General features: G+C 45.0%; 1 protein-coding gene and 1 long non-coding RNA gene across 2 annotated transcripts in view; one reads left to right on the top strand and one right to left on the bottom strand.

The window, feature by feature from the left end:
- The window catches only part of LATS2 (large tumor suppressor kinase 2), a 50,624-nt gene extending 47,025 nt beyond the window's left edge, over positions 1-3,599 (bottom strand). Inside the window, exon 1 of the mRNA XM_054973611.1 lies at positions 3,550-3,599. The gene's annotated coding sequence lies outside the window, so the exon portion shown is untranslated. The remainder of the gene's footprint in view (positions 1-3,549) is intronic.
- Positions 3,600-3,852: 253 nt separating this feature from the next.
- Positions 3,853-5,755, top strand: LOC129325747 (uncharacterized). Its single transcript, XR_008596670.1, has 3 exons — positions 3,853-4,009; positions 4,114-4,252; positions 5,146-5,755. It is a non-coding gene; the product is annotated as an uncharacterized LOC129325747 (long non-coding RNA).
- Positions 5,756-21,519: the final 15,764 nt, after the last annotated feature.

Below are 21,519 nucleotides of genomic sequence, written 5' to 3'. Positions count from 1 at the left end.
GATTAAAAACTATTTTAATGCACATGACTTTGCTCTATTGGAAACTAAAATGGGTCAAACATGCCTCCTGCAATTTTCCACACCAAAGGCATGTGAATGGACTGAAATTCCATGATCCAACACTGCACTGTTTTCTATAGGAAGAGGCTGCACCTATTCTATCTCTGTTCTACTTCCCTGATATAAAAGCTGAGGCAGATAATTCTTCATCATCTAGCACATCCATTTAGTTTTCATTCCCCCCACCCCACCCCAGATCATGTGATGTTTAGTTCTGCACCCGGCAAATTTGATAAATGAGCTGCTCAAGACACCAGTTGCGCCTGAGTATAGTCACCAGTGCACTAGACATATGGAGAGAGGAGAGGATTGCACAATCCTCATGAGAGACTGGAAGAGAAAAGAGCAAGAGCCCAGTTGTCCCAGCATGACCTCAACATGTACAAACAAATGTAGAAGCATAGGATGCAATCCATTCCCACGTATCCCTAAAGACATCCCCGTCTGACCCGGCCAAACCTGCATAGAGATGCAGCATCTGCTCCTAAGATGGACTCGCTGTAAGTAGCAGATGATCAGACACAAAAACACCACAAACAAAGCAAGCCAACACTGCAAATTGAAATAGCTCGCAGTACAGACAAATTCATACCGACTATGGTAGAATTCTGTGAAGGATTTCTGCTGATAGGTGGGGAGATTTGGGGGGTGCCCGGCTCTTCAGGTGCAGCACTGGGGGGCATATTGAACTGCTGTGGGCAGGAAAAAGGCAAAGAAGTTCTGCTGACAGAAATCCTTCTACCACTGGAAACTCTTTTGCAGAATCCAAGCCCCTGGATAACCATAGAACCTAATTAACATCTTCTATTTTTGAGCACTTACATGTTAAGAATACAATTATTATTTTTTTTAGAATATAGAGACAGCAATATGTTTTTACAGGACCAACTTCTGCTCATATACAGTTAAGCTGTATGTGTTTTCAAGAAAATAAAGGTAAATGAGCCTCCTCTGTGCATTTTGCCCAGAGAAGAGTTTCGTATCAAAGCATTTGATACATTTACCAACATACATTCATCCAGGGCAAATCATGGGCCTTATAAAACTTGCAGTTTTAAACATTCCTGCAAAAAACAACACCAGAACAAAAACAACACCAGAGTTTTGCGGTGCCTTAAAGACTAACACATTTATTGAAGCACAAACTTTTCATGGGTCTGAGCTGGTTTCTGTTGAAGTAAGGCTTTCCTAGCAGTGTTTGTGTCTCTCATGAAAAGTCCCTGGTCTGATTAAACCTTTTCAGCCTTGAATAGAAGATCTACATGAATTGTAGTGGAACTTTTGAAGGCAGTTATCTTACTTCATCAGATGCTGCCTCACACCATAATAAACGTAGACTAATTCATGGCTGAAACGGTCCAATCTGGCCAGGGACCTTTCATGAGAAAGGCAGACATTGTCAGCCAGATAACTTAAAAGGCAAGAATGAACAGCACCCAGAATACTCCTGACGGATCAAATATCCAAGGCTTGGATGAGTTCATGTGGGATACTTAAGGCACATTTCAGCCCCTCTCCTGCTGCTGGTATTCACGTGAGAAAAACAAAGGGTTTTTTTTAAAACCTGCACTCAGATCAGGTTGCTGAATCAATTCAGGGCCAAAAAAGAAGTTTACTTTTCAATTGCATTTCAGCCTTCCACTGCCTTGCAACACGCCTATGATTTGGGACTCCTACTTGGGAGCAACAGTTATTTGGAATCACAGGACCAATTTCTGCAGCAGGACCCCTCCCTGTGCCTGCCCCATCCCAAAGATGAAGACCTGCCCTGCGAATACAACTACTTCTAGACTTGGAGGTCAGCTCCTTCAGGCCCTCCCTGTAAGGGGAAACAGCTAAAGCTGGATAATGCAAGGCGACATTGCCATAAAGCCAAATTTCTAGTCACTGTAGCGCTGACATGAGAATTACAGTAGAAGAAAAAGCAAACGGAGACTCGAGTGTGACACAAACTCTGTTGCCGGCCAGGCAGTGCCCAAGAGGGAGCAAGGGGCTCCGGCCTTTTCCCTCCCTTTCTGTCTCCTCAGCCCCACTCCCCTCAAGCCCCGTCAATCTCCCACCTGACCCGGGCCTGGAGCTGACCTGGGCCAAAGGGGCCAGTCTCCCGAGCCATGCCCACGGAGGCGGGCCCTGCTCAGCTGTCACGCACGCCAAAGGCATCGCTGGGGGAAAGGTCGGACAGGCGAGGTACGGAAAGGAAGGCCGGGTGGCGGCCACGACTCTCAGGCCCGGGGCTCAGCGAGAAGTTCTCAGCGGGAGCCCCGCACAGAGCAGCCCGGGAAAGCGGCGGAGGCGCCCCGCCCCTCCTCGCAGCGCCCTTCAACTTGCCAGGGCTGCAAAGCTGGCCCTTCTCTCCCGCCGGGAGAGGCCTCGAGGGCAGTCCAAGGGAGCGCCGCACTCCTTTCCAGGAAAGCTTCCCCGACGGGCGGGCCGGCAAGCGCGCACGCCCTTCCCCCTTCCTGCCCAAGGCCTGGCCGAGAGCTTCCCCCCTTTCCCGCACAGCCCACGGGAGCTAGGCCAGCGGTCCGACGGATCAGCCCATGCAGAGCCTCGGGGCCCTTCCCGGCAGCAGCAACTCCAGGCTGCGCGCTGGCTTGGGAGGAAGCCCTTCGCTCCCTGGAAACCCGCGCGGGGTCCGGCTCTCCCAAATCACGGGTTGCACGCCACATCCACACGATCCCGCCCTGCCCGGAATAAATCCCCCCGCGCGCGTTTCCTGCGCGCAAATCCGCAAGAGCCGATGAGACCCGCCTTGCATGCGCCTGCGACCACTCGGGAATAGGGTTAAGGGGTGACGATCCGGGCACAGCCCGGCGCCTCCAGAATCTCCTCCGCCTTCCGCGCAACCCTCCTTTGAGGGCGAAAGCCCCGGTCGGCAACTAGGAGGTCGCTCCGGCAAGGGAGAGCCGGGGGGGGGGGCAGCGTCCCGGACCTCGCGCCCTGCCCCCAGGTCCTGCCAGCAACTCCTGTTGTCCGGAGAAGCTCATTCTTCTTCGTTTTTCCCCCTTCCAACGTGGTTGGAGGCGACAGCGCCGACCAGGAGCCCAAGCTTTGGCCCGGGCGCCTCCACTTGCCGATCCAGGGGGCAAATCACATCCTCCTGCGGTGCTCCCTGCGCCCTCCACCCAGAACCAGCCGGGGGTTTCTTGCAGCCGTTCCCCCCCGCCCCCGGCCCGAGTACGGGGGGCACTTTCAGCTTCTCCCCAAGGCTTCCTCCTCCCTTCCTTGGGAACTTTCCCCGAGAGCCCCTTCCACGAAGGAGCCGTCCTTCCCCCCTCCGAGGAATCTTCCCCATCCAGCCCGTCGCGTGCAAGGATTCCCCGGGGGAAGCCCCCCGACGCCCCGCCCGCCCTTTCCAGCAGCCCCTCTCCTGCAAGCCGCGAAGCAGCAGTCGCGGAGGGAGGCTTGTTTGGCGAGAAGGCGAGCGAGCGAGCCCTCCGCCGGCGCCCACCGGGGAAGCCCCTCGCCTCGCCCCACCCCTCCTCTTACCTCCGGGCTGCAGCTGGCGGGCGAGCGAGGAAGGGGTTTCCCGCACGCAGCCCCCTCCTCCGCTCTCGACGCCCAATGGGGAGTCAGGGGGCAGCCTCGGCGCGGCGCCCACTGCCGCCCCCGACTCGCGGCTGCGGCTCCATTCTTCTCTCGCTCCCTCTCGGGCTCCGAATGCGGCAGGGCACAGTTGGGACATTCGCTACATTGTTAGCATTCCATTCGCGCCACGTGACCGGGGCTCCGGCGTCATTCCCTCGCCCGCCCTTTGCATTCCAGCCGGGAGGGGCGGGGCCGGGCCGGCGGCGTTCCACTCGTCCGCGCTGGCGGGGCGGAGCTCGGGGCGGGGCGGCCCCTCCCTGCGAGCGCTTGCGCTGCTGCCCGGGCTGCCCGTGAAGGTGGCGTGGCTTATGCCCGGAAGGCTGCCGGGCCGTGTCGTGCTTCAGCGGAGATCGCTTACAAGGTGGAATGAATTTTGTTAGGCTTTCCTGGGTTGCTGTTTTAACGTCCTGCTGCTTAGGATTTATTAATTTCTTTTGGGTTTATTTATTTACCTTATATGTATAGACTCAAGGCGGATGACACAGTACAGTCCGTTTCAAAGAGGTTTCAACAAACAATGTACTAGGACTACCTTGCAAAGATTTAAAGCTAGAAGAAATCCAATACAGAGTTGAAGAAATGCTGAAACGGAGCATAGTTTTAGGTGAGTAGCTATGTCGGCCTGCAGTAGAAGAGCAGGGATTGAGTCCAGTGGCACCTTAGAGACCAACCAGATTTTCAGGGTGTGAGCTAACACCCTAAAAATCTTGTTAGTCTCTAAGGTGCCGCTGGACTCAACCCCTGCTGGAGCAGAGCATTAGCAGTTCTGACATACTAAACAACATGGAGACTACCCAGTGGGATCATCGTTACTACAACGGGCAGTCCATAGTAGTGAAGTCTATAGTCCCTATCCCGTTCTCTGTTGGGAACCCAAAGCCATGTTCCCATCTGGAATTCCCAAAGGCACCCGACAAAGCAGATTTAGCAGTGTGCACTAAGAGGGTCAGGTCTTCTTGTGGAACAGAGAACCGTAATAAATAGACATGCTTGCAAAGAAGGGAAGCCACGGAGATCTGTATTAGGACAAGTGCGACTTAATGTGTTCAAAGGTGATTTGGAATTGGGAGCAAGCAACGAGGTGGTTAAGTTTGTACGTGATACGAAATAATTCTGGATGGGGAAAAGCCAAAAGTGGATTGTGAAGATCTCTTCAAATTGGTAATAATAATGTTCACAGGAATAAATGGACACAAATCTGACAGTAAAAACAGCAGTATTCTGAAACCATTGGGGGAACATTTTGATCCCCCAGGACATACTGTTGCTGATCTAAAGGTTACGGATCTTCTGAACTGTAATCAGGGCGTCAGGGCATCCCACCCATCACACCCCTTATAGTTGTTAATTTTGATACACTATCTCATTTCATACCTGCTCTGCTGCTGTTGATTAAAAATGTCTCGTACTTATTCAGGGCAAACAGATTTCTCATTTGATTGGGTTGTGTTTAAATCAGCCTCTTTTCATAACATATCTCCTCCCTTTTTAACACAGATGGATATACACTTCTATGCATCTAAGGAAGCGAGTTCTAACTCATGAAAGATCAGGATGAAAACTGTAGGTGATTTTCGACTCCTGCATAATTTTGCTACAACAGACTAACAGTCTTACCCTCTGGAATGGCTCTTCAAAAGAAGAATTCAGTGTGAAAATGCTGGATTAGGATTCCGTGTTCTCTCTCTTCAAGGCTTGAAGCTGGACTATAAATGAAAATGAAAAAAAAAATCATAACAACAAGGACTTGGGTTTCCCCACTCACTATACTTTCATATGGGTATTGGTCTGCAATAGATGAGCAAGATTTGAGTCTAGCAGCATCTTAAAGATGAAGGGAGTGTTGACTCTTGAAAGCTTATACCCTGGGAATCTTACTGGTCTTTAAGGTGCTACTAGACGGGAATCTTGCTCCTCAGTCACAATAGGTGCTAATAACTCAGCATGATGACCCTCTTTACATATGTTAATTAGTTCTTCTTGTTTCACTGCCGCTTTCTTGATTAGGTCTGATTTATGTTAATCCTATTCTGCCAATCTTATCAACTGTTAGGAGTGGTCTTCACCCCCTCTGAATAAATGAAATTTCCTTTGGTCATTGTTTCAAGCTGGGCTCTCTTTGTAACATTTCCCACTCCTGCCTTTCTGTTGCTTGTAAGTATAAATATATATCTCCTGTGGATGTATACTTCACGTATTTGATGCAGTAAGTTTGGACTCATAAAATTTTATGGTGGGATACATTTTATTATTCTTTCGGGTGCCACTGGACTTCCATTTCTTTTTTCTCTACATTAAATGAGTGGAGATAACATGGCAAATTAGGTTCAGTGTAAGCAAGTGCAAGATAATGCACATTGAGCAATAACATCCTAGACCGAAAGGAGTTGTAGTGTATAGCTCAGTGAAAATCTTAACTTGGTGTATAGAAGTATTTTTTAAAAAAACCAAATTCCATACAAGGGATTATTAGGAAAGGAACTGAAAATAAAATGTGTCAAAGTCTTTGCATTTATGTCTATGGTGTAACTACACTTAGAATACTTTCATAGGAGGAAAGCCTAAAGAGTCTAAGGCTTTTCAGAAAAGATGGCTAAGGGGGATAGTGGTTCATAAAATGATGAGCAAGGGTAGAGAAAAGTGGCTGAAAAGAAGTTTTTTCTCCCCATTCCCATATTATTAGAACTTGAGGGCACTAATGAGATTGATGGGCGACAGGTTCAGGACAAATGAAAAGGAAATACTTTATTCAGTGAGTAATTAAATTATTGGCTTCACTGCCAGTGGATGTAGTAATGGACAGGAGCATAGATGGCTTTAAATGAGGGTTAGACAGATTCATGGAGGACAGGCCTATCAATGTTTTCTAGCCATGATGACTAAAGAGAACCTCCACATCCAGAGGCAGTAATCCTTTAAATGCTGGCATCTGGGCAAATAGGCGCTATGCCTTGTGTGTTGCCCCTTCTCACCTGGACAGTTGGTTGGCCACTGCATGAAACATGTCGCTGAGCTAGATGAACCACACTTCTGATCTGGCATAGCCCCTTTATGATGATATGTTTACTTGGAAGCATGCCCCATCACAAACAACACCAGAACGGTTAACTTTCAACCAGTCATAGATTAGATTATTCTAAAAAGTCTAAAGAAATGACAAATATTTGAATTACACACACAGCCACGTGGCATTATAAGCATCCTGAAATGATAGGACAATACCTCTTTAAACTGTGTGTGTTGACCACTTGATTTAACCCTCACATTTTAAATGAAAAGCTCAAAAGACAGAGGATTATAAAATTATGCATGATGTGGAGAACTTGGACAGAGCCAAATTTTCTCCCCACTCCACTGCCAAATAGCATAGGAACACTAGGTTACCCAATGAAATTGACTGGTGGTAGCTTCAGAACTGACCAAAACGAAGTAGGAGCTCTTCTTCAGACAACACATAAGTAACCAAAGGAGTTTTCTGCCACGCAATATGGTTATGGCCCCTCGGTTGTTTATGTGTTATATACTGTCAAAGTCACTTCTGACTTATGGCAGATCCTATATATTAACAACCTTCAAAACATCCTATAATTGACAACCTTGTTATGGTCTTGCAAACAAAGCTGTGGCTTCTTTTCAGACCCTTTAAAGAAGGATTTAAAGGAGGACTAAATACATTCATGAAAAAGAGATCTATTAACAACCATTTGCCACAATAGCTAAATCGGATCGTCATATTCAAAGCCAGTGTCCCACTAAACATTACTTGTGGGGAGCAAAGGGCAGGATAGGGCTTTCGCAGTCATAACCTGCTGGTGAGCTTGCTGCATGTACTCTTGGGGTTGGATCCCATGAGCTCTTGCGCATGTGGTCATTGCAAGTACCCTTTGTGCTAAGTCAACTGGGCCAGATCCTGCTCACCTTCTGCACTTCCACTTGCACAAGACATAGTACAAGTTTAAAATGTAAAGTTAGTCCTCTGCAAGCACCGAATCATTACTGACCCATGGGGGATGTCATATCACAACATTTTCTTGGCATACTTTTTGTTATGGGGTGGTTTGCCATTGCCTTCCCCAGTCATGAAGGTATATTACAGAAAACCTTGTCCCAATAATGACCATCTTGAACCTCTGGACTGGACTGAAATGACTACATTTTTGCTTTTCAAACTCAGCAACACTGATCTGAAATTAAAAATCCATGCTTGATCTTACATTACAATGTCTCGTGCCAACAGAACTATGTCAAGTGAAATGTCAAGTGAAGTGAAACTTCTCTACCGCTATCCTGTGGTATGATACCACACTTGGTTTGATTCTGCAAGGAAAGAGAGAATAGTTAACAAATAGATCTGCTTCAAAGAGTAAGAATAAGAACAGCCCTCATATATGGTAGGAGTGCATTCCTGAGATACGGCATTGTGAACAGAAAAAAGGACACAGATAAAAGAATTAAGGTGAAATTCTTTGGAGAGGAAAAAAGTGGAACAAAGAGAACATGGGGGAGGTCAAAACAATATAAAAGAGAGAGGGAAGGTAAGCTTTTCTATAAAAAAATAGTTTGATATGAACATGATAAGGGGAAAGAAAGACAACAGAAAATAACACTGGATGGATGTGAGAAACGCAAACACAAAAACGAGTTGCGTAGCCCAGCCTATGCACAGTGCAAACTGTTACTCAGAGATGTGCCCCAAAGACAATTGCTGTGCTTCCAAGCCATTCGCAGTCAGAAAATAGTTTCCTTAGTTTCTGTCAGTTGCAGTAGACAGGAATAAGCAAGCATAAATATCTTTGCAAGGGACATGAAAGTTCATAGTTTCTCAACAGACACTGGCATTTCAGTTCTGAGCTAGAGTACAATCAATTTACAGATATGGTAGGAGATTAGATATCCAGAGCTTAGTTAACTACAGTCTGCAGTCATGCAAAGATCCATTATCCTGTTTTCCTCAGTACTGTTAAATAGCCGTTGCCAAATCTGTAGTGTATCCAGAGTATTTTTTAAAAAAAAACTAGAAATATTCCAAACTGCTGTGTTCTGAAAGAAAATAAAGTCTGACTCCACAAACAGAATATGCTTGGTATTTTGACTGTGCTGCCAGTTACTTAATAAGAATTCATTTGAAACTTCCAGTGGTGTCAATGAGAAGAATTTATCTGAGGGGAGGAGGTGAAAGGAAACCCCAGCTTGGAATCAAGTAAGAAAACCATGAAGGCCTTAGAAAATTTCTGTCCAGACAGTATGTGGCGGGGCAACCAGTTCACTTTGCAATTATTAAATACCTGTGAATCTTAAGTTTTAAATGATATCAGCGATGCAGTTCAGCTTCATTTTTTAAATTATTACAGGCTTAACTGATGAAGTGTGGCAATGCGATTGCTTAAATTAGAGTCTTGCTTAATGGCATTTTCCAAGAGTCTGGCTTTAAGAAAAGGACGTCCCAAAACAAAAATAATGCTGCAAGGTTATCAAAAATATCCCTGGGACAAGCATCTTACTCATGTGATATACTTAACAATTATTACGTTTGGAAAAAAAGAACATAATTTGTCTTAACCATTTATAGGATTGCTGAAGCACAGTGTTTTTTTTTTAACTGGAAGCATGTTTCACTCTTACAGCTTCACATGAAGCTGTTTTATACCACACAAGACCATTTGTCTATCAAGGTTGTTTACTTCAATTGGCAGTGGCTCTTCAGCATTTCAGGTAGAAGATTTCCACATCTAATACTACCGGAGGCCTAATACTACCTGAGGCGCATCTAATACTACCTGAGGCCTAATACTACCAGAGGCCTAATACTACCTGATGCATATCTAATACTAACGGAGGCCTAACGGAGGTCTAATGCTACCTAAGGTGCATCTAATACTATCTGAGGCCTAATACTACTGGTGGCTGCATATGTGCTACCACTGAGCCACAGCCCATCCTTTGAGCTTACAAGGGTCAGAGCAGTAATCATCAAACTCTGCCAAATAAAAAGGCTGGTACTTTACCACAATACATGCATTAATGGGAACAATTCTAAAGCTTTGCTAGATAGATTTAGGGTGGCAAGGAAGCCCAGCATTGGCATATCTTTGGCATATTGGCAGATATATGGCACTGGGACAGTATCTGTGGTATAACCCTAATGTCAGTGCAGCTAGGGTTGCCAGCCTCCAGGTAGTAGCTGGAGATCTCCTGGAATTACAACTGGTCTCCAGGCCACAGAGATCAGTTCACATGGAGAAAATGGCTACTTTGGAGGGTGGACTCTATGGAATTATGCCATGCCAAGGTCCTTTCCCTCCCCCAAACCCCACTTTCTCCAGGTTTCTCCAAGTTTCACCCCGTAGATCTCCAGGAACTTTCCAACTTGGAGCTGGCAACCCTATATGGGGGCTATAAATGGATGATGTCCAAGCTATGACATAGTCAGCATCTTAAGCTCTCTTGGCCCAGGAGGTGGACCCCTGGGACTGACACAGCATGCCAGCAAAAAAGCCAGTTCAAGACTCAATACCTCCATTCCTCAATGGGAGGAATGAAGTGAATGGGAGGAATGAACCACTGAGCTTAGGAGTCCTTAAGTCTGCAGCTAATTACAGCTCACCTAAGCAGTATATAAACCACAGCCAGGATATCATAAACCAGATGACAGGCCAAGTGGTTGCACCTCTTTTCTCTTATGTCATGCACATTTAGAATGGGGGTGGGTGGGGGATATGGAAGGAAGGGCACTTTGCACAAACATCAGAAGAGTATATTGAAAACCCTTCTTATAATCCTCTAGGTCCTCCAGCCAACAGGAACCTGCACCCCATTCCCCTGGCTGAGGATGCAACAGACAACCGACACCAGGCAGGTAACAAAAAGAGAGTAATCACCTTCCATAAAGCGAGGTTGTTGCAAATATCTTCCATCTCTGTCTCTCTCTCTCCCCTCCCCTTGTTCTACCACATAGCTCAACAACTCTGCTTCCCACAATAGTGACTAGCCATTTCTCCTACTCAGGATTTACAGGGAAAGTCTGCAGTGTGCACTGTGCATAAAGAGGGCCTTCACTTGCCATGTGCAGTTAGGATTCCGTCAGATTTGCCAAAGCCATGTATGATTTTAGAGCTTGGCTCGATGGAGCAGCTCAAACAGAAATGGCAGACAGCATACCTCTGCACTTCCTAATAAGGGACAGTGGATATCACCCCAATAACTCCATAATTTTCTCCATCAAGTACATCTTAGGGGATGGAGGAAAAGATACAGGCACTAGAACAACCACTCTATCCAATCCATCACTGGCTGCTGTTCATTGAGTGCCTGGATTTACATGCTCTCAGTTGCAGTTGCTGAATATTTTATTTTATAATTAGGGCTAGTCTTCATATTACAGTCTTCAGGTTTGTTGGGGGAATGACAGGAGGACACATTAGATAAGTAATGGTATTTGTGGGCTCCCAGACAAACTCCAGCCCTTTCCAGCTTGTGACTGCAGCATGTAGAGAGAAGCAGCTTCAGCTCTGCCGACCTACAACATTTTCATATCCTCAAATTGCCCTGTGGAGCAATTATTGGCTCAGTTTTGAAAATTCAGTGTAGCCATTTTTCATTGCAGCCCAGTAAATTCTGAGGAAAAACTGATGCTCCTGAGTCTCATGGACAAAATGGCCCGGGACAGGGAGGCCACTGTGGGAAAAGGGAGGACTGGAAGCATGCCCATCCTTGCTCTTTCACTGGTGGGGTTCCCACAGAGGCAAGAGGCAGAAAGGGGAAGTGCAGGCAATTTCACTTGACCCCTCTCCCCCCTGCAGGCCCCCTGTATTCCCATAGCAGTTTGACTATAAAAGTCCTCCACCCCTCCTGATTAGAGATAGGCACGAACTGGAAAAAACCTGAACCATGCAGTTCGTGGTTTGTCAAATTTCACGAACCATGAACTTTCACGAACCTGCCCCTGGTTCGCGAACCAGTCCGTTTTGGTTCGTGTAAATGTCACATCTGGGTCAGAAAATAATCATTTCCGGGCCAGCAGAAGGTCACTTCCGGGTCAGCAGAAAGTCTGCACGAAGTCCATCCACTGTTGCCTAGAAAACTGATTGATTGGCACCAGGCTGTCTGCAGTTACAAACCAAAAAATGAACCAAACGGACCTGCCTAAAGTTCATGGTGGTTCATCAGAAATGGGATCTGATGAACCACGGTTCACAAACCACAAACTGGCCTGGTTTGTGCTTAATTTTGGTTCGTATTTTGGTTCTCTTCTCCTGATTAGCTAGTTGAAATTCTCCAGGAGCTGCTGGAGGAAGAAGAAAGTGCATCACTTATGGTTTGTAGAATCCAACCTGCAATTACAAACTAAAACACAATCGATACAGGGACAAGAGCCACAAAAATCAATCAACTAAGAAGCATGGTTGTTGTGGATTTTCCAGGCTGTAAGAAGCAGTTCACACAACTAAGAAGCAGTTCACACAACCCTAAGCAAACACTGGAGAATACTTAGGGTTGAAAGGAGAAGGGAGACCACACAATTACAACCCAAAATCCCTTCCTAAATTTAAGTTGTTGGTGTTTGTGCACCTTTTGATTTCCCATATTTGGATAATGCTTTTACTTTAAGAAAGAAACTTCCTTGCATTTTATGGCTTTGTTGATTCTGTTTATTAACCATGCTGGCATCCCCTGGATTGTTTGTATCTTTCCAATCTGTGTGATATACATTTTATCTGTGTTTCTCTTGCAATGCTTTAACTAATCTTCAACCATCCTAAAATATTGGACTAGAATCTGGGAGATCCAGAATAAAATCCCTGCTCTGCCATTTAAGCTCACTGAATGACCTTAGCTTTTATCCCAGGCTAACTTACCTCATAGAGTTGTGGTTACAGAGATAAAATGAGAGAATGATATAAGTCACTTTGGGTGTCCATTGGGGAGAAAGAATGGATGGATGGATGAATAAACAAGAGATCTGATATTCTTGACTCATTCAACTTCTTTTTAAGAAATCCACTTCACTTTGAGAAGATTTTGTCTTTTGAAGTTGAATATGACAGTGTTTTTGAGAGGTTCAACAGAACTTTCATCCCACACAATATCCTGGGCATCACCCAGGATTAAATCCAAGTTTGCATATGCTCTAGTTAGATCTATGACTAACTGTTCCAAGACACAGTCATTTATCACATTGAGAAATTTCATCTCTTTGTTGTGACTTCTGCAGATTTCAGAGAAGTCCTCCTCCTCACTTCGATGCCTCAGTGGCATATAGATGTTGCCCATCTAAAAAGTACATTTATTTTGGGGAAATCTATAAATATTTTCAATTTGACTGGCTAATTCTTTAATACAAACATTTGCTTCAGAGCCATAAGAAATGTTAAGAATGCCACAATAAAACATTCAAGTATTAATAAACATTTGATGGAGAAAAATGACATTTTGATGACTATCCTATTAAATTGTCTTTACCATTAGTATTGTATTGTACTTCACTGGTGAGAACTAAATAAAGTGAATACTAATGTTAATTCCTGGACTATTATTAATTCTGTCTCTAGCCCTTTCCAGATATTCTAAGGAGGTTCACTTTCATGTGGAGAGAGCCCTGTGCATAGGGTAGCCAACACCCAAGCGGTCACTGGAGATTCCCCGAAATTACAAGTGATCTTTAGACTATAGAGATCAGTTCCCCTGAAGAAAATGGCTGCTTTGGAAGGCGGACTCAATGGCATTATACCCTACTGAGGTCCCTCCTCTTCTCAAACCTTGCCCTCCCCAAGCTCCACTCACAAGTTCTCCAGAAATTTCCCAAGGTGGATATGGCAATCCTACACATAGGTCAAGGTCAGCCGTCACAATCCCACTCCCCACCCCCTGTGTGTGTTATGTACCTCCCTTACAGTATATGGAAATAGCTACTGGTTCATCATTTGATTTAGAGTTTTTCACACAACTCTTTCCTATCATTTCCTGTGGTTTCTTGTTCTAAATATTGGAACAGTCCCAGTGCAAGCTACAGACTTTAACTGCAGTTTGAGCTGAAAGGTGTATGAGAGGTGGAAGGATGGGGTGGGTAAAGCCCTACCCAATGGGTACAGAGATACAAATATAGATCCCAAATGCCACTGCACCCACTAACAGGTTTTCTAGCACCCATTTACTTCTTCCTCCAAGCCAGTCCTAGTTTTTTCTTTGCCTTATTGGAGCTGTAGAAGAAAGTGCTTGAGAAGAAGTCAGAGGGCATCACCTTTGTGTTGGTAGGGAGCACCCGTTCACTAACTGCTTCCTCCATTGTAAGAGGACGCTTGGCTTGTGACCTCCCACTGTGATTGGCCTTGCCTCATCACAGTGATTCTGTGCTGGCTTCAGTAGGTTTGCCAGCTTCCAGGTGGAACCTGGAAATCTCCCAGAATTACAACTGATCTCCCGACTACAGAGATCAATTCCCCTAGATTAAATGGCTGCTTTGGAGGGTGGACTCTATGGCATTTTATCTTGCGGAGGTCCCTCCTTTCTCCTGCCCTCCCCAGGCTCTACCTCTCAAATCTCCAGGAATTTCCCAGCCTCGGGTTGGCAACCCTACCTGGCTCCCACTCCCTAGCCTCAAAATTCTAAAAGTGACAAACTCAACAAGATTCAGGATCGCTGAACTAGAAGACTGAGTTAGTCAGAACAGAGGAGGAGCCTCTTTTGCGGGAAAGACAGAAGGATATTATTTCTTTTAATAAATCGTGACCATCTTTTAATTCAGTACTACCACTTGTCAGGAGTAATAAATAAATAAAACTAATCCTATCTCTACAATTTCAACACAAATCCATTAACAATGCAGTAATAAAAAATGTGATGCTACAGTCAAAGCCGCCTACACATAAGAATCAAAGTGGTAGTCAAGAGTGTGTGTTTTAAGTTTGGACCACCTCAGGGTTTTTCCTTGACATTTAATGGCAAGGATACCTGGATCAACATTGAAGGGTTTGGAATTCTAACTTGGCCTTTTGGGGGTATTTATTTTGAATGTTTTAAATTCTTGGTCTTTGCGGAATTGGTAAAAAATTATTGTCAGCATCTAATCTAATCTAGTCTCTTTATAACCTCTGATCACTAACAAGGAGAGGCCAGGATTGATGACCTCTCCTTAAAGTAGATAAGTATTTTATTTTGTTTCACAGTGAGCAGAGTTTACACTCCTTGTAGAAAAAGTCGATAGTATAAGAGATAAGAAGTTGATAGTATGAGAGATCTATTTTATCTCTTGCTTCTAGCACAGATATCACATTTGCATATGATCTAGGTAGGCTGTTTAAGATATTGTGCAGTCCCCAGCAGACAAACCCATTTATTTCAATGGATTTAAAAGGGTGTACTCTGTTTAGGACTGTTCTGTTAAAAATAAGACAGAAGCAGTTTGAATCTGTGTATATTTACTCAGTAAGTCCCACTGCAACCAGTCACCTATACTTCCATATAGTATGTAAAGATTTGCAGCCTAAAGTTGCAAGCCACCTCAACCGTGCCTCTGGGGAGATGGTATGCCTATTTTCCAACTAAGCAATTAAAAGCAAATGTACAGTGTCTTGGAAGGAAGGCCCAAAGTCTTTCTTGATTGTTGGACAGTCATGTGCAACCCAATTTCTACAAAGAATTGGGTTGCACGTGACTGTCCAAAAATCACATGGTAATTTAAAAGGACTTCATAGTGACAGTGTAGATAAGCACTGAAATTGCCTTAAACAAGCTGGTCATAAGATTCTCTGATCTAGTGCCTGAGTGCTTAGGATGAGTTATAGCAGCAGTTACATCAATACACTGCCGACACAGAGCCTAACCTGAGGCCAGGTTTGCAGGGATACATTTGTGCACCACATTTAGTGCTGGAGAGACATTGGACTAGGAGCTGCTTTTCATATTGGGATGTGCGCTCAGCTTCTTTGAGTCTGAGCTGCAAGAAGCTTCAGTGCAACTGGGAGATATTTATACCCTGCTTTTCTCTCCACTAGGAACCCAAAGTGGCTTAGGATATTGTTCTCCCCTCCTCCATTTTAGCCCAGCCTGTGTTGGTTCCCTTTGGAGAACAGCACATAGGAAACAAGTTTTTATAGTAAACCTCTGAAACCAAGATCCAGGAGGCAAAATCAAGGGAAGTTCTAGCCCTCTGTACCCCGTTTGTTGCCCCTTCAGAGCAACTAGCTGGCCGTTGTGTGAGACAGAATGCTGGACTCGTGGCATACTGGTCTGATCCTGCGGGGCTTTTCTTAGTATCAATATATCTAATTCTCAACCCAGCCAAATTGGAGGATGCTTAAATCCAGACATCAGAGCCATGAATGGACAAGATGTATCTTTCTACAAACAAATATGAAATCTCAAAAAACAACAACACCCAAAGGATAAAAGGAACACCTGTATACTGTGCTCTGCAGGCAGGCCTGGTCCAGGCTCACGGAGCTGTCCAGAGGATAATATGGAGGAGAGGAGAATGACGGGAACTACTTTGGGTCCCTGTTGTGGAGAAAGGTAGGGTATAAATGAAGTAAATAAATAATAAATATAACTGAAGACAGGGGAGGCAGATAAAAGTTTGGTTACTTGGTGGGTAGGAAGGAGAGAAGAAAGCAGAGAAGGGTGGGGATGTGGGGGTTGCCAAGAGGAAGGAAAGAGGAAATAGTGTAGGGAAGGTGATACAGGGGGAAACGAGGTGCCCCTTGCGCGTGACCGGTACTGACCCACTGGGCCATAGTTTTCCCAGGTGGAGCCTTCCAGGGGTGGGGAAGGGAGGAAAACTGAAGATAGGGTGGAAGATAGGTTGGCTGGTGGGTGGGAAGGAGAGAAGGAAGTCAGGAAAGGAGTGGCCATGGGAGTCTTCAGGGAAGAGAAAGAGGACATAGTGGAGGAGAGGTAAGTGAAATGCCCCCCACGAGCCCTTGCTGGTTCCCATTTGTTTATACATTTTACCAATATATAGGTACAGTACAGTTTGGTGTAGTGGTTAAGAGCGTGGGACTCTAATCTGGAGAACCGGGTTTGATTCTCTACGCCTCGGCTTGGAGCCAGCTGGGTGACCTTGGGTCAGTCACAACTCTCTTAGAGCTCTCTTAGCCCCAACCATCTCACAGGGTGATTGTTGTGAGGGTAATAATAACACACTTTGTAAACCACTCTGAGTGTGGCATTAAGTTATACTGAAGGGTGGTATATAAACAAAATGGAAACAAAAGGTAGTCATAAAGGTCAGCAGATTAACTATCCCATATCAGATCTGGGGCGGGGGCGGGAGGGGGGGGCGGAATCCCCAAGCCACTTCAAGCATAGTCTGTCTGCCTCTCTCTTCTATCTTTTCTGGCATCAGAATAGCACAACTGTCCACTCCCTTTAGCTGGGGGTCATCTTCTCCATCCTTGGGGAGGTCTGCTTGACCAGAGCCATTGGCTCATTGAGGGGATCGCCACAATTGTTAAGAAATATTGCAACTTTTTTGACATGTAGGAACCCAAGCTCCTTGCATAGGTTCCCCCACCCCTTTTGTCCTGGCAACTGCATGCAACTTGAAAACCTGTTTTGCACCTAATGTTAACCAAACTAATCCCATTTAGTCTGCAGCACATCCTGTTTTCCATTTCAGGGCTAGAACTCCAGGCATTTGGCTTTGCCACCATGCCTTAAAACAACACATTCCCCCCTCCCATGGGGGGGGGGATTTCCATTGCACATCCAGCCTGATAAAAAGTTCTAGAGAGCTTGAAAGTGTGCACACTCTTTTGTAGTGCACACAGCTTTCTGTTATTTTGGTTGGTTGGCTCTAGTATTATGTAGCTTTTGCTTATACTAATATTTACATTAGGTTCCATTTGCTACTTCCCTGAGGTTAAAGAGGCATTTATTATAACAATAAATAGCCTATTAAGATGCAATTCTCTTCCTGATTGGGTGCTGAACATTATTATGTGGACTTTGGTCTTTTACAATACAAATTACCTTTGTTCTTAACTGTCTTCACTATTGCTATTGTATGCATTAGAATTCTTAAAGAGACATTTGAAATGTGTTCTGATTTCCAATGCATACAATAAAAGTAATTTACACAAGTGTTATTTGCCTTGACTTGGATGCTATGGGGAAGCGTCTCCCCTTTCCATTTCTCCAGCATTGTGGTGCTTCCGTTACCACCCAGGTTTTCTCATGTTTTCTGCAACCTTACCCAAGTTTGCTGAAATATTTTGAGAAAGATAGCGACAAAGCTAGGTCAGCTGCCATGTACATTTACAAGGTCATTTCCCCTTCCCCAGTTCCACCAGTGGCCATTCCTCCCAATGCCACAGGTGGCTTTTTGAGGTTTGCCAAAAAATTGGTGGTATAATGGTATATCAGTATGTCAGTTCCCTTGGGAAAAGCCACCTGGTGGTAGGTTGCCAGGCTTCAACCAGCAACCCCTGGGAGCATTTAGGGGGTTGGAACTGTTACACTGGCATTTTGACATCACATCCAGTGAAATCTAGAAGTTATTTTCTAGTTTTCACTAGAAGTAATGTCAGCACACTGGCACAATGCCAGCATGAACCCCCATTTCCTCTCGCTGGCACCTGTCAGCAGCGGAAAACCCACTGGAATAGCAGGAGATCTCCTGCTATAATGAGAGAGGACGTCAGTAACCCTACATGGTAGGCATTGCTCAGTGGAAAAGGTCAATGTAACAAGGGAGATTTGTGGCATCTAAAGGCTAACAGATTAAGTGTCACACAAGCTTTTAAAGGCTAGAGCCTATTTAATCAGATGTATGATGTGTGCATCCATGGGAGATAAATTTATACCTGAAGTTACATTTGCAGTCAGCACATACTCTAGGGTTGCCAGCCGATGAGGGTGGGGTTCCCAGTGGGGGGTGGGGAAAAGGGATAATGATATCATGCTGAAAAGCACTAAATCATTTCTAGAGAATACTAAGAAGTGACATCATGTCATTGGCATGATGTTGATGTAACAGTCTAGAATCTGGGCAAAACTCTATGATTTCACCATAGAGTTTGCCCAAATCCTAGCACATCACATTGACGTCACACTGTCAATGTGACATCACTTCTGGGTATTCACTGAAAATGCCATAGTGCTGCCCGCATGGAACCATTTAATATTTTTTTTTTCCTCCTGCTGGTCCTCAGTGGGCTGGTAGGCAATGCACATGCATACAAAGGTGGACCAAAACCTTTTGGGAATAGTGGGCTGAAAGGCCATAAAAGGCAAGCGGTATAAGCAGTGCAGAGTACCTGCCTCAGCACTGGCTCACCATATGGGGAGGGACAGTGGGCACAAGCGTGTTGAAGCTGCCTTCCACCTCTATGTGATTGCTGAGTTGTCTACATGGTGTGACTGTGTGGAGAAAGTGCCTGCATGCACCCCCTCCCTGTGATCAGCATGTATATGTGGGACCTTCCTTTGGGCAGTTGCATCTGCAGATGACACAACAATCATGTGAAGGTAGGGGGCAGAGCCAAAGGATACGTGTCTGCTCTTCCTTGGCGCATGGCGAGTCAACGCACAGACAGGTGGTCTGCAGGGGGCTCTAGTTTATGACATTTTTTTGCAAAACTCAGAAGTATACAAAGCACAGCTATACTGAGTTTAACAATTTAACACCTGTAATATCTGGGAAAAAACATCTTCTGGGAAGGAAGCTTGGGACAAATGGGAAAGGAGATTAATTTTGTATTAATTATACCTCTTGATCATGCCCTGCAAGTTGATTCACACGAGAGACTGCACTCATGTGCCATGAATATAATTTGTATGGATCTATGCAAAGTTATGCTCATGATGAAGCAAGCAGACACATAATGCCACATGGCTCGCTTCCCAGGTCAACTCATAACCAAGCAAATTGTGCAGCTTTGAGCTGAGCAGGATGCTGGGCCTTGGACGAAGCAATCCCACAAATTCTCCCAACAGGTGCTAAACTATTCAACATGCAAACTACATGTGGACCTGTGACTTGCCCACCAGAATTCCTATTTATTGTATTTAGGTCTCACTGTATATAATGGTGTACACAGAATTTTCTCCATGTTATCGTCGCACAACCATGGGAAATATGTTAGGATGAGTGACAGGTCTCACCACGAACTTCACAAGCCTGAGGAAAACCATATCTTCCCAGCTAAATCTAATAATTACTACATTGGGGCAGACTGGGAAGATAAAATGGCCCCGGAACAAGCCAAATGAACTCCCCCTGTGAGGTTGCAAGCTAGTGTTATAGGTCCACGTGGCTCAGCAGAGTCAACAATGGGCTGTGGATCACCCACAAATTGGCAGCTGTGCAAGAAGAGGCAAATTTTGAATTGACAACACTGATCATAATTGCCTTGGAAGGGTCTGAGTCAAGTGACCCCCCCCCCCAGCAGAATTCCTGTAGCTTGACTGGTCTTGCTCCTGGCTGTCAGAAGCCCTCTAGGGTAGTGGCCCACCAAGAAATGTCCCTGTTATTTAAATGGCCAGTCCACTCTTGCCAGTCGCTCTCATGCTGTTGTGACCTAAGGCCATCTTTCGGAATGAAAGGCTTTGTAGGGGGGACTGAAGGCTTGTCCTGTAGTGTAAGTAGAACAGTCAGCACTAAAGCACTTGCTTATCATCAAAAAGTTGAGGAGAGAGGAAAGGGAGGGCAAGGTTAAAAATGCTAGTTATAAGTCAACAAGAAGGTACACAGACAATGCCCCAGTAACAATAGGAATCCTGGGAATGCTAACCATAAATAAGCCACAGGTATTTCACCATTGTCGTCTAATCCTGGGTTCAAGGAAAGAATGTGCGATTTTCAGAAAGGCCTCTTAACAGATCAGGGATTGACATCTTGCTCACTCTTACCATAACCAGGGCTGCAATATAATGCCCATTTCCATCATCTTTTTTTTTTTTGGTCACACTGTATTCCCAACATTTTGCAGCACTGTAGAATGATTAAAAATGGGATTTGGGACAGGGCTATGCCTATAGGAGCTGGTTTTATGGGACGAAGTCATCTGTCCGCAATTTGGGTCTCTGCTATGAAGTGGCAAAAACCTAATTCTTACTCTAGAGACTGGCACCACTACAAAAAGGGAAAGGGTTTTGCCCTCACCCTAGTGATGTCCCTATTCCTTTACATTTGCCTACATATAAAGTGGATTACATAATATGAGTCAAGAGGATCAATGGCTCATACATCCAATGACAATTTGGACTGTAGAAATTTGAATAACCCCAGAAATCTGATACAGTGCTGAAACAATACTGAAACAAAGCATAAGCAAATAACAAAGTATACACAATTAGACTTGGCATATTAAATGATGCAGAAACTATTCAGTAGCAGTAGTATAGTCCACAGCCCCTGTCGTTTAACCAAAACATATATCTGAATAATTTCCTTAAAATATGGCACTCCTATGTGTGTAAAAAAAGCCTTTCTGAACAGTTCAGTTATGCATAGTTTGCAGAAAGCCAATGTTAGTGTATAGCTCAATGAAAATCTTTATTCAGAGTCTAATTACATGATACCCTGACCTGGATAGCCCAGGTGAGCCTGATCTTGTCAGATGTCAGAAGCTAAGCAAGGTGGTTAGTAACTGGATGGGAGACCTCCAATGCAAACTACGGCAGAGGCAGACAATGGCAAGCCACCTTGGTTAGTCTCTTGCCATGAAAACCCCACCAGGGATCGCTATAAGTCAGCTCTGACTTGAGGGCACTCTCCACTACCAATTACATGATACACTATTCCTAGGTATGTTACCAAGATGGGTTGACAGACATAGTCTTTGATTTCCATGCTTCTGAGGTATGCACGAGCCTAATTTGGATTGGAACTGTGGCATGGGGAGGGAGGAGAACCTTCTCATGCTGTTTTGCTGA

The sequence above is a fragment of the Eublepharis macularius genome, chromosome 3 (genome assembly GCF_028583425.1).
Source record: "Eublepharis macularius isolate TG4126 chromosome 3, MPM_Emac_v1.0, whole genome shotgun sequence".
NCBI classification, from domain to species: domain Eukaryota; kingdom Metazoa; phylum Chordata; class Lepidosauria; order Squamata; family Eublepharidae; genus Eublepharis; species Eublepharis macularius.
The sequence above is the reverse complement of the archived record's forward strand: the minus strand, read 5'-3'. Positions and strand labels throughout refer to the sequence as shown.